General features: G+C 39.6%; 1 long non-coding RNA gene across 1 annotated transcript; it reads left to right on the top strand.

The window, feature by feature from the left end:
• The first annotated feature begins 4,022 nt into the window (after positions 1-4,022).
• On the top strand, positions 4,023-5,812 carry LOC112660837 (uncharacterized). The gene is made up of 3 exons (XR_003137240.2): positions 4,023-4,213; positions 4,759-4,925; positions 5,453-5,812. It is a non-coding gene; the product is annotated as an uncharacterized LOC112660837 (long non-coding RNA).
• The last annotated feature ends 7,086 nt before the right edge of the window (positions 5,813-12,898 follow it).

The raw sequence follows: 12,898 nt of genomic DNA, 5'->3' as shown, positions 1-12,898 counted from the left end.
TGCTCAAAAACCATTCACTACAGTTTGCACCAATAATCCTTTGCTCATACAGAGCAGCCACAGCTCTGTGTTTTTTGGTCCCTAGCAATGAAGAGTGTGCATGTCAAGGTACTAATAACTTCTGAATGCCACCATGTCTACAAAGCTGTCTCTGCCATACATGTCATATTGAATCTTTACACCATAGGGAGGAGTCACAGGGTGACTGGATAACGGCTATCATCTTTAAATTTTTTTGAAAGCCTGTTTCAGCACACAAATTCAAAAAAGATAATGTTCTGACCAATAAACTTAGACTTTTGACTTTCTGGATCACAAGTTGTAAAAACTCTTGAGTGCATGCATTTCAGAAAATAACTCATTTTTATATTGTTACCTTAACTGTTAGTTTTAGGAAACATACAAATGTGTCTGCCTGTATGAAATGTCATGAGATACCTGTGAGTTGTGTCTCCAGGTAGCAGACAATGAGCTTCCTCTACCTTCACAAGAGCAGCATCTGATGGCAGCTGGTCAAATCATTATCAGTGTGTCTAGACCAGGATTTTTCCAGTTCATTGAAAGTGATTGCAAGAACCAGAAAAGGTATTAATGAGCTGGGACACCCACCTGTGGGAGGGAGGAATCCAAAACACCTGATGTTTGTTAGAAGACTACCAGTCCAAAACACATGGTGTGTAACTGTATAGAATGCTTTCCAGCAATCCTTACTTGATGGCCCATATTGGCCTTTAAAAAAATTAATAGAATAGAATAGAATAGAATAGAATAGAATAGAATAGAATAGAATAGAATAGAATAGACCGGGGGCACCTGGGTGGCTCAGTTGGTTAAGCTTCTACCTTTGGCTCAGATCATGATCTCAGGATCCTGGGATCTAGCCCCATGTAAGGCTCCCCACTCAGGGGGGTAGACTGCTACTTCCTCTCTCTCTGCAGCTCCCCCCTACTAGTGCTCTCTCTCTCTCTGACAAATAAATAAGATCTTTAAAAAGAAAGAATGATTTCATGCAGTTAGTATTTTATCATGAAGGCATTTCAGGGTTATATAAATACATTATGTATCACATCATAAAGTAAAATATATTCTATAGGTTTTGTCAAATAATTTTTTTAGTACTAGTGTAGAGAATAATGTGTGACATATGTGGTATAAATAAGGTTAAACTAATATTAATTATTATTATAACTACATTTATTAAGTCCTTACTACTTATGAGGCACACAGCACAAATAATATGCATATTCTAAACACTTCATATAAATTTTCTCATAATTCTTTCTAAGATTCCACTGGAGGGACACCTGGGTGGCTCAGTGGTTTAGCATCTGCCTTCAGCCCAGGGCGTGATCCTGGAGTCCCGGGATCGAGTCCCACATCGGGCTACCTGTATGGAACCTGCTTCTCCCTCTGCCTGTGTCTCTGCCTCTATTTCTCTTTCTCTGTCTCTCATGAAGAAATAAATAAAATCTTTAAAAAAATAAGATTCCACTGGAGGTACATACCAGTTTTACCATGTTTCACATTACAAAGTGTATGAAATAATTATAGGAATAAGTTCTAGACCTAATCTAGACTTTGACTTTGACTAGCAGGGCCATCTAAATGAATCTCTTTTTATTCTGATGTCCAAATTCCTTATCTTTAAAGGAAAATTAGGATTCTTTCAGTAATTTACTCACAAGATGCTGTGAGTTTTACCCTGACAATATTTGTGAAGGTGCTTTGAAAAAAACAGGTGATATTAAACAAATTTATTCTGGTTTTACTGATCTTATTTTCATAAGAGCATAATTTCAAAAATGAACTGAAATTTATCATGGGCATTTTTTTATAATAAATTTATTTTTTATTGGTGTTCAATTTGCCAACATACAGAATAACCCAGTGCTCATCCCATCAAGTGCCCCCCTCAGTGCCCATCACCCATTCACCCCCACCCCCCGCACTCCACCCCTTCCACCACCCCTAGTTCGTTTCCCAGAGTTAGGAGTCTTTATGTTCTGTCTCCCTTTCTGATATTTCCCACAAATTTCTTCTCCCTTCCCTTATATTCCCTTTCACTATTATTTATATTCCCCAAATGAATGAGAACATATAATGTTTGTCCTTCTCCGATTGACTTACTTCACTCAGTATAATACCCTCCAGCTCCATCCACACTGAAGCAAATGGTGGGTATTTGTCATTTCTAATGGCTGAGTAATATTCCATTGTATCATGGGCATTTTGAAAAATTTCCCAGCGGCAATAATTGTTAAAAAATGAGAACTTGTTAACTAAAATATATTATTGTCTTTCTAAAAAAAAATCTTTAAAATTAAGATTATTTAAGAGAAATTCCTGCTCAAAGGTGGCCCAATGAAGATTATAATGGATTAACTCAAATTTTCAAGGATTTGAGATCCCATTCTTTATGTCATAGCCATTCCAGAAGACTGGTGACTTCATAAAGAATACTAGGACTTTTAAGCTCTTACTATCATAATCGCAAAATGGGATATTTAAACAAAAGTGATACATAAAATCCCAATACAAAGTTTGATAATAAATATCGGTGATCCTGACCATCTCATATCCATTAGGATTAGTATTAAAACAAACAAACAAAAAAGAAAAAAAAAGCCACTACCACCAAACAAACCCAGAAAATAATAAACATTGGTGAGAATAAGGAGATATTGACACACTCGTGCACTGCTGGTGGGAATGTAGAATGGCACCAATGGAAAAAAGAATGGTGGTGACTTAAAAAATTATAAATAGAATTATGATATGATCCATCTATTAATTCCACTTCTAGGTACACACCCAATAGAATTGAAAAAGAATGGAAAGCAAGGACTCAAAAAGATATTTGTACATGCATGTTTATAGCAATATCATTCACAATAGCCAAGAGGTAGAAGTGACCCAAACATGAATTGACAGGTGAAAGGATAAGTTCCTCTGCTTTGAAAAGGAATGAAATTCTGACAGATTCCACATGAATCAATCTGGAGGACAGGATGCTAAGTGAAATAAGCCAGTCACAGAAGGACAAAGACTGTATGATTCCACTTACCTGAGGTCCCTAGGTTAGTCAAATTCAATTCCCCCCAGAGGCTGGGGAGTTAGTTTTTAATGAGTATAGAGTTTCTGTTTGGGGTGATGAGTCTTGAAAATGGATGGGGGTTAATCATTGCACAGTGAATATACTTAAAACCACTAAATTCTATACTTCAAAAAGGTTAAGATGGTAAATTTCACATAACATAGAAATTTACCACCATTAAAAACAAAATAAAACTCATACCCTAAAACTTCAACACTGACTTCTCAGTTTCCAATAAAAATTTCCCTCTTTAAGCAGATTAGTATAAGCAAAGTATTCCCTTTATCAAAAGCTTCAGGGCAGCCCGTGTGGCTCAGCGGTTTAGCGCCACCTTTAGCCCAGGGCGTGATCCTGGAGACCCGGGATCAAGTCCCACGTGGGGCTCCCTGCGTGGAGCCTGCTTCTTCCTCTGCCTGTGTCTCTGCCTCTCTCTCTCCTTGTGTCTCTCATGAAGAAATAAATAAAATCTTAAAAAGAAAAAAGAGCTTCAGAAAGTCCCCAATGGCTAAGACACTTAGGACACAGAGGGCTCTTCCAGAATCAATCATAACAGAAGAAATGAGTTCCGGGGCTCTCTCCGCGACGTAGCTTTCCCACCGCCAAGTGTGATTACCAAGCTTCAGAGTTAGCTCTTTAAACACCAATTCTATTTTCCTCAAGCTTTTTTTTTAAAAAAAGATTTTATTTATTTATTCATGAGGGATACACAGAGAGAGGCAGAGACATAGGCAGAGGGAGAAGCAGGCTCCATGCAGGGAGACCAATGTGGGACTTGATCCAGGACCCCAGGATCACACACTGAGCCGGAGGCAGGCACTCAACCTCTAAGCCACCCAGGCGTCCCTTCCTCCAGCTTCTTGATTGTTTCCAAAAAAACAAACCTATATACTAAGGTTGAGGTTGTCTCTATTTTTTCCCTACTCAATGTTGTTTGTGGAAAAGGAAAGACTATTAAGCACAAAAGAAGAGCATTCTTAAAGAAGTCTTTGAAAAGTGTGGCACTTACAGAGCAGCCTGAGCAAGCTTGCCTCTATCCCTTAAGCGGAATCTTAAAAGAAACGGGACTTTTCATTGCACCTTCCTATATAAAGAGATCTGGTGTAATAAATAATGAAGCTGGTAAGTAAATAAAGATTCTGTCAAGTTGTCTACTTCTTATTACATTGGTGGACATACTGTTACAATAATGACTATTCGCTGTGTCAACTATTCATATCTTTAATAAATCTGATGACTTGAAATTTCCTGTGGATTGATAAAAAAATTAAAAATGAATTTAAAAAAACACTAAAAATGAATAAAAAGGAAGCTTGGTGTAGTACTCCTGTCCTTGTTTGCTTTTTAAAATCTGACGTATCTTCAGTTCATTTCAAGGATTATAAGAATACACAAGAATCTTAAGCGTATAATCAATTAAAAATTTTAAAATGCACTAAGTAAGTAAATCCTTTGGCATGTATTTGGAGGGTGGTGGAGAGGGGGAAAGATGTTGTCAAGCTGAACAAATTCTGACAATTTCAGGATTTCCAGAATAATTAACATTTCTTCTATAGAGCTTAGGAGCTAAACCTCGATTACATTTTTTAAAAATACTCAAATTTTGCAGAGTTTTAATTTATTAAATTGACCCTAGTGATCCTCATTACCTCTTTGTTGTTGTTTAGACTGTACAGCTGGATGGAGCAGGGAAGTGAGAATCAGTATAATTGCTCTACCACAGATTCTCAGCCATGAGTGATTCCTACATCACAAGGCACTAGGAGACCTTCTAGTAGACATTTACCAAAACACTTCAGACGTGTTATTGTTTGATGAGCTGAAAGGACCTCAGGTAGGTGAACAATGATTCCTTTTCTCCTGCATGTCCATTCAGACCTTGAGAAGCATTCAGCTGAATAGCGTGGGCCAAGGGGAGGATGTATAATCCAGGGAAAGGGCGGTTAGTTGGACATGCAAACACACATAATAGTAAGTTTAGGAAAAATTGGTACAACAGTGGATGAGAATAAAAGAAGCAAGGTATGAATGAATATTATTTACAAAACGGGCCAAGGCACAGCATCACTGGCATTGAGTTAGGAGGGTGGCCAGGAGAGAAGGGAAGGAGGCTATCTCAAATTCCCCACTGAAGATGCAGTAAGAGTGGCCCATACCTTCCACCCTTTATAAATGAAATCATTTTCAGTCTCCACTGTACTGGGATAACAAGGCTAAAGGGAAATGAGCCTATGAGCTAGCTCCGGTGAACTGGCCTGGCCTCAACTGGGGGTGTTCACAGACAAAGTAATTATCTCTTGCTTTTATTTCTTCTTCTGTACCTGTCCCCTTCTGTATCTCTACCTATGTGATTCTGTACAGGTGCCTGCAGGCTGACATCACCAGATCCTCCTGGCATACTGACGGCCTCTGGGACTGGGATGGCCAGGTGACCTAATCCAGACCAATGGAAATGAGACTTGCTGGGGTCCCAGGAAGAGAGATGCCTCCTTTTTCCTGTTGGTTTTGAAAATAAAGTCAGTGTAGGAGCTGGAACTTCTGAAACCAGCTACTACTCCTGTGTGCAAGCAGACTGAAGCCTTGTGGAAGGCAGAGCCAAGGAACGAATACAACAGAGGCCTGATTATATCATCCAAGCTCTTGAATCTAGCCATGTCCAAAGTTAGCTCTACTTCCAGCATTTTCCGTCCGTGCGAGCAAATATATTTCCCTTTTACTTAAGCCACACTGAGGGGGTTTTATTCTGGCATATGCAAATAAATCTCCAAGGCTGTATTTGATGAAATGGGATGAACAGAGAACCAAACTGGACAGAGAAAACAGAACACACACAAGAGTATCCGATGCTCATGTTTGTAACTTAGGTCAGATGTCCAAATGTGACAAATTTCAAATTATTCTCTTTGGGGAAAAAACATTCTCAGACTATGTATCCCATTAGGTATAGCAGGAGTTTAAAAGTGAGTCTAGATTATTCAAAGAACAGTAGACAGTAAGATTAATTGGTAAAGAGATTCTTCAGGTTTGGAGTAAAATGTTCAACCATGTTCCATGTGGATCATTTGATAAGATTTTATGAAGTCATCTTCCTTATGAACTTTCTCACCTGTACAGGCAGGCTTCAGGGTTGCTCTCCTACAATAAAGAACTTTCACACTTTTACAAATTCTTGGGATTAATTTTCTCCATGGGAGCAATAGCCACAGAGACAGAGTTGGGATCTGTGATCTCTGGATCTGCTTCAGGGATGAATTTCAATAGAATGCTCAGGCTTCGGTTTTAAGTTATATTTAATTAAATAAGCAATACATTTAACTTAATTAACTAACATCTGATGAAAATGACCACATAAGACACAGCCTGGAGGAGACTGATACTTTGTTGATTCTCCTTTCCTGTTCGGAGACTGAATACAATTGGGAATTTTAACAGCTCACTTGTGACTGTAGTAGTCATTTTGCAAATGAATGGTAAAGACTTTCATATTTCACTTAAAAGGAATGAATTTAGTGCACTTTCATCCCCTCAAGGTAGCAGAATTACTCATTTTGGAACAGAAGAGATTTTTAGTGTCCTCAGAGCTAGCTCGCCACCCCTGTGCTGCACACATCTGCTTGACGCGCAGGCCCTGTTCTTTATGATCTTACCCCTGCAACCCCTTCTATTAGCCAGGTCTTCCCTTCTGTATTCAGTCTCTACCTATTAGATCCATGACAGTTAATTTTTCTCATCAACTTGATAGAGCCTCAGGGTGCCAAGATATTTGATCAAATATTATCCTGGTATTTCTGTGAGGGTAGTTTTATATGTGACCCATAGGCCTCAGTAAACTGAATAAAGCAGAAGCCCTGCCCCCAGCCCTCCACCCCTGCTATGTGAGTGGGCCCCGGTCCAACCCGTTGAAGGCCTGAATAGAACCAAAGGCTGACCCTCATCCCAAGTCACAGGGATCCTGCTGCCTGCACACCTGGCTTGGGCTGGAGCAGCGGGTTTCTCTAGTCTTTGGACCCCACTGGACACATGGGCTCTTCCTGGGTCTCCAGCTACCTGCTCTGCACTGGAACTTACCTCATCAGCTCTCCTGAGTCTCAGGCCTTCAGACCCCGACCTGCAATTAACTGCACACCTGTCCTCCAGATCTCCATGTCTGTGCCAGCTACAGACTTTGGGACTTATCAGCTTCCGTAATCCTGTGAGCAAATTCCCTCCAATAAATCCCTGCCTTCTTATGTTTCTCTCTCTGTATATACTTCTATGCATATATCGTCTTAGTTCTGTGTCTCTGAAGAACCCGCATTCAGGGTCCTTCTTGATCTTAAGGGGAAAAAAAGAAGAAAAGAAAAATATTTGAGTGAATCTCACTGCCTCTTAGAAAAGGAAAATAAATGCATTATTTTATTTGACCCCATGCCACATCTAGCAATCATATTTATTTTCTTCCCTTTGCTCTGTCTCAGGTGTCAAGGGTCTGTAGCCATACTCCCACTTCTAAATTGCTGGGATTCAGATCCCTTACAAATCTGTCTTCTCCAAGCTCCACAGAAACTGTAGCCTTGACGGGAATCAATGGCCTCTTGATTACACAGGTCTGTATCCCTTTTCAGAATTTATCCTTTCAGCCTCCTCTATGCTAACACAGCTGATAAAATGTTCCTTTAAAATTACAAAAGTTTCACTTTATACAAGTTGAAATGTTTTGAACACTGCAAAGTAGGAAAAGACCTCACCCATTATCATAATACTCAGAGATATAATCACTGCTGGTATTTTGGGTCATATTTTCCCAATAGTTTTCCCATTTTTACACATTGTTTTATTTTATTTTTAAAGTTTTCGAAGTTTCTTTTTTTTTTTTTAAGATTTTATTTACCCATTCATCAGAGACAGAGAGAGAGAGAGAAGCAGAGACACAGGCAGAGGGAGAAGCAGGCTCCATGAAGGGAGCCTGACACGGGACTCGAACCCGGGTCTCCAGGATCACGCCCTGAGCTGAAGGCAGCACTAAACCGCCAACCACCGGGGCTGCCCACACATTGTTTTAAATCCAAATTAGGACACATAACATATGATTTGATCACCTGGTCTTTCATGTTAAATATACTATGGCTATTTTTCCAGTACGTAAATACTCTTCTGCAACAACTTTTTTTCATGCCAGCAAGTCTTATCACCATATATATTCTATACACTGAATTATTATTCAAGAAAGTAAGCTAGATAAAAGAAAATGCTACTAAGGAAATCATAAAGAAGAGAAAATCCATTTACATGACTATATCATATTTATTTTTCATCTTATTTTATTTTTCCTTTCCTTTCTCTGGTGTTCCTCTGTTTTGATTCTTAAATTTCACTTATGAGTGAGATCATATGGTTTTTGCCTTTCCCTGACTGACTTATTTTGCTTAGCATAATACCCTCTAGATCCAACCACATCATTGCAAATAACAAGATTTCATTCTTTTTCATGGCTGAGTAGTATTCCATTGTGTATATATACCACACCTTCTTTATCCATTCATCTGTCAGTGGACATTTGGCTTTTTCCATAGTTTGGCTATTGTGGACATTACTGCTATGAACATTGAGGGGCAGGTGTCCCTTCGAATCACCATGTTTGTATCCTTTGGATAAATACCTAGTAGTGCAATTCCTGGGTTGTAGGGTAGCTCTATTTTTAACTTTTTGAGGAACCTCCATAATATTTTCCAGTGCGGCTGCGCCAGTGTGCATTATTTTTTAAGATCCACATTTAAGTGGACTCAAACAGTTCAAACCCACATTGTTCAGAGTCAACTGTCTTTTTTAAAATTTCCTTTGAAATTTCTAATAATTCATGACCCCTGAATTATTTATAAGTATGTAGTTTAGTTTCCAAATTTTTGGAATTTCTCATCATCTTTCTGTACAACAACAGGTCAATAAATCAATTGATGTACTGATCAACAATTAGTCAATAGATATGTAGTTTGATTTCATTGAGGTCAGAGAATACAATCTGTATAATTTCAATTCTTTTACATTTCTTGAAGCTTCTCTTATGGCTCAGGATGTGAGATACACACACACACACACACACACACTGGTTTATGTGTCAGGGGCACTTGAAAAGAATGTGTATTCTGTTGTTGGTTGGAATGTTCTATAAATGTCAAATAGATCCTGTTCGCTGATGGTTTTGTTGAGTTCTGCTATATTATTGCTGATTTACTGTGTTGTCTTTCTATCGATAACAGAGAGAAGGGCACTGTAGTGTTTATGACTGTAGATGTGTCTGTTTTTCCTTTTGTTTCTATCAGTGTTCCCTTCACATATTTTATAGTTCTGCTACTTGGTGCATCCACTTTTAAGGCTGCTATATCTTCTCAGTGCATTGACCCTTTTATCATTACATAACACCCCCCACAGCGGGGGGAATTTCTTTGCTTGGAAGTCTACTTTATCTGATATTTACAAAGCCACTCTGCTTTGCTTTGATTTATGCTTTCATGATAGATCTTCTTTTTCATCTTTTTACGTTCAACCTGCCTACATCATTATATTTGAAGTAAGTTTCTTCAGTTGGGCACATAGTATCATGGCTTATCATCCTCTGTGCCAATGTGTCTTCAAATGTTGTAAGTAAACTAAAGAGCAGGAAGTTCTACTGTATTTATCATTTGCTTACCATGTTCTTTCTACCTTCTTGATGTTCCTGATGTAGGGCACGGTATTTTCTATGGTGTTTGGCTGGTTATTGTTTTTTGGTTTGTTTGGGGTTTTTTTGTAGAGAGGGAGTGGGAGGAGACAGAGGGAGAGAGAGAACCCCAAGCAGACTCCATGCTCAGCACAGAACCCAACTTGGGGCTCGATCTTACAACCTTGAAATCACGACCTAAGAGGAAACCAAGAGTTGGATGCCTAACCAACTGAGCCATGAAGGCCCCCCTTGGCTGGTTATTGTTAAAAATGTTCTGGCTTGCTAGCCTCCATTCCTTCTTTTATCATTTCCTTTCTGCTTTGGGAAGCTCCTTTAGCTCTTGTCCCAGGATAGGTTGACTGGGCACATTCTCTGACTTTTCATTCATTTGAGAACAGTTTGACTTTCCTTTCATTAATAAAAGGATATTTTCACTGGATACAGATTCTTCTGTGTCAGCACTTGCAAAAGATTGGATCACTTCCTTCTGACTTCCAGATATTTGATGAGAAATTGGCTATTTCTGAGTTGTTTTCCTTCTTAGGTAAGGTGTTGTTTTTCTCTGATCACTTTTAAGATTTTGTATCTTTGTTCTCAGAAGTTTCATTACAATATGTCTTGACTTGTATTTCTCTGGGTTCATCCTGTTCCTGTTTGCTCAGCTTCTGGCATCTATAGGCTCGTGTCTTACACTAAATTTGGGAGGTTTTCAGCCATTATTTCCCTGAATATTTTTTCATCCTCTTTCTTCTGTTCCAAATGCCAGTGGCATGGGTGTTAGGTCTTTTGTTATCAAGTCCATCCATGGAATTTCATTGTCCAGTAATATTCTGGAACAAAATTTCCTCACATTCAATAGAATATCAAAACCCAAATTTTAACTGAGAACCAAGATAATATAGTATTTCCTTGCCTCAATTCACAGTAGTTCCTTTCTGTAATTACTGAATTATACTATATATTTTTTGTTATTAGCAAAAGACTGTCAGAGGCCAAATACAGATTGCTAGCAATCTTACACTCACTCAACAAACACCAGTGAGCATCTATTGTTGCCCAGGCTCCCACTGGCTCTTGGTGGAATGAGAATGGCCCTTGTTTGTCAATGCTGAGCACAGCCTCACCAGATCATCTGAAAAACCTTTTATTAGATCGTTTTAAATTGCCTGAAATCTACTATCAGCATTTTCCCAGATAGATAAAGCATTTACTAGTTGCCAAGATCCACTTATTTGGGAATCACCGGGCTTTTGAAAGCAAAAAACAAATGTAGCAAATGGCCGTGGGCCAGCCTAAGTTTCTGTGTCTTAGAAGCTAAACCCACCAGAGTGAGAAATAACTAAACAAATGCATTTATCAGTCTGGACCAATTAATCCCCTTATCCCAAAGCAACCGTCCAATTTCAGGCCATGCCACTTTTTTTTTTTAAGATTTTATTTATTTATGAGAGAGAGAGAGAGAGAGAGAGAGGCAGAGACACAGGCAGAGGGAGAAGCAGGCTCCCTGCGGGGAGCCCGACGCAGGATTCAATCCCAGAATCCCAGGATCATGACCTGAGCCAAAGGCAGATGCCCAACCCCTGAGCCACCCAGGTGCCCCCAGGCTATGCCACTTAAAATAAAGATCAATTCACTTGCTAAAATCACGCACTACAGTACAGTCTGCTCAATGGTTTAGGGTAGGGCACTGGTTTTCCATATAACATCGCTTTTTGAAACCAGAAAACATGACTCCACTCTGTTTAATGCACCTTCAACAAATCAAAATTCGTAAGATGGATAAAAATCAAGTGCGTGGCTCCTTAGCTTAACAAAAATAAGCCTCGGTTACTTAAAATAGTGAAACATTTTTTAAAAAATTACCTTAAAGAGGGTATCCCTGGGTGGCTCAGCGGTTTAGCGCCTGCCTTTGGCCCAGGGCATGATCCTGGAGTCCCGGGATCGAGTCCCACTTCGGGCTCCCGGTGCATGGAGCCTGCTTCTCCCTCTGCCTGTGTCTCTGCCTCTCTCTCTCTCTCTCTCTCATGAATAAATAAATAAAACATAAATAAATAAAAAATTACCTTAAAGAGGTTAACCCCTTGGTAGAAAAGCACAAGGCACCACAGGGTGCTGGGAGTCAGAGAAGTTACTGTCAAGGAAAAGTCACTCACCAGGAGATAACACAGGTCTGAAATGCTAATACAGTGGCCACTATACAAAGGCACAATAAAGTGCTCATAGTGATAAAGTAATACCATGAACCCTCCTAAAACAATGTTATCCTGTATCCCTTTGGTCAAAAACCTGTCAGTGGCTCTCTTCAGGCACAGAATTTGGTGGGGGCTCCTTCACTGCCAGGGGCACCTAATGTTTCGAGACTGTCTCCTGCTGACTTCTCATTCTCCAGCTCTGGGATTTGTGGCTCCCTCTACCTGCAGTGTGGTTTCTTGGCTGTGGTAACTGTAGGTTCTTACCTCTGCCTGAACTGCCCTTCCTACCTTTCCTTCCTCCATCCCCTGCCTCTGTCTCTTCCCCTTTCTCCTGCCCAAACATGCCTTGTCCTTCCAGTGAACACATCCCTCGAGATCGAACTTAAGGACTCACTTCTCTACAAAGCTTTACTTTCTTCTCACATCTGATCCATTATTATAACTGGGATTGAGAGGCTGTCTCTTAGCAGATGCTTAGCAAATGTTGAACAAATATAAAAAGATACACAACTCAATTAACTGAGGTGATTGTACAAACTCTCATACTCTGAATTTAAAATTCTCATAACGAGTTATTTTAATATGAAATGTAATTTAGAGCTTTCAATCAAAAGTAATGAAATAAATGTAATCTAATACTATGTTTTCAGTACTTCTTTAAATTTTCCACACCAAACCCCTTTAAATGTTTTCTGTTGTTGATTGGGGAAGTCAGGATACTGAGACTTTTGTGATTTACTGAAATGCCCTGAACCTATGGCTTTCTCAAAACTAACTAAGGCAGGTATCTGTGGGTGCCTCAGTGGTTTACTGCCTGCCTTCGGCCCAGGGCGTGATCCTGGAGACCTGGGATCGAGTCCCACGAAGGGCTCCCTGCATGGAGCCTGCTTCTCCCTCTGCCTGTGTCTCTGCCTCTCTCTCTCTCTGTCTCTCTTG

This window comes from Canis lupus, chromosome 4, assembly GCF_003254725.2.
Source record: "Canis lupus dingo isolate Sandy chromosome 4, ASM325472v2, whole genome shotgun sequence".
Taxonomy (NCBI): domain Eukaryota; kingdom Metazoa; phylum Chordata; class Mammalia; order Carnivora; family Canidae; genus Canis; species Canis lupus.
This window is presented reverse-complemented; position numbering and strand designations above follow the sequence as displayed.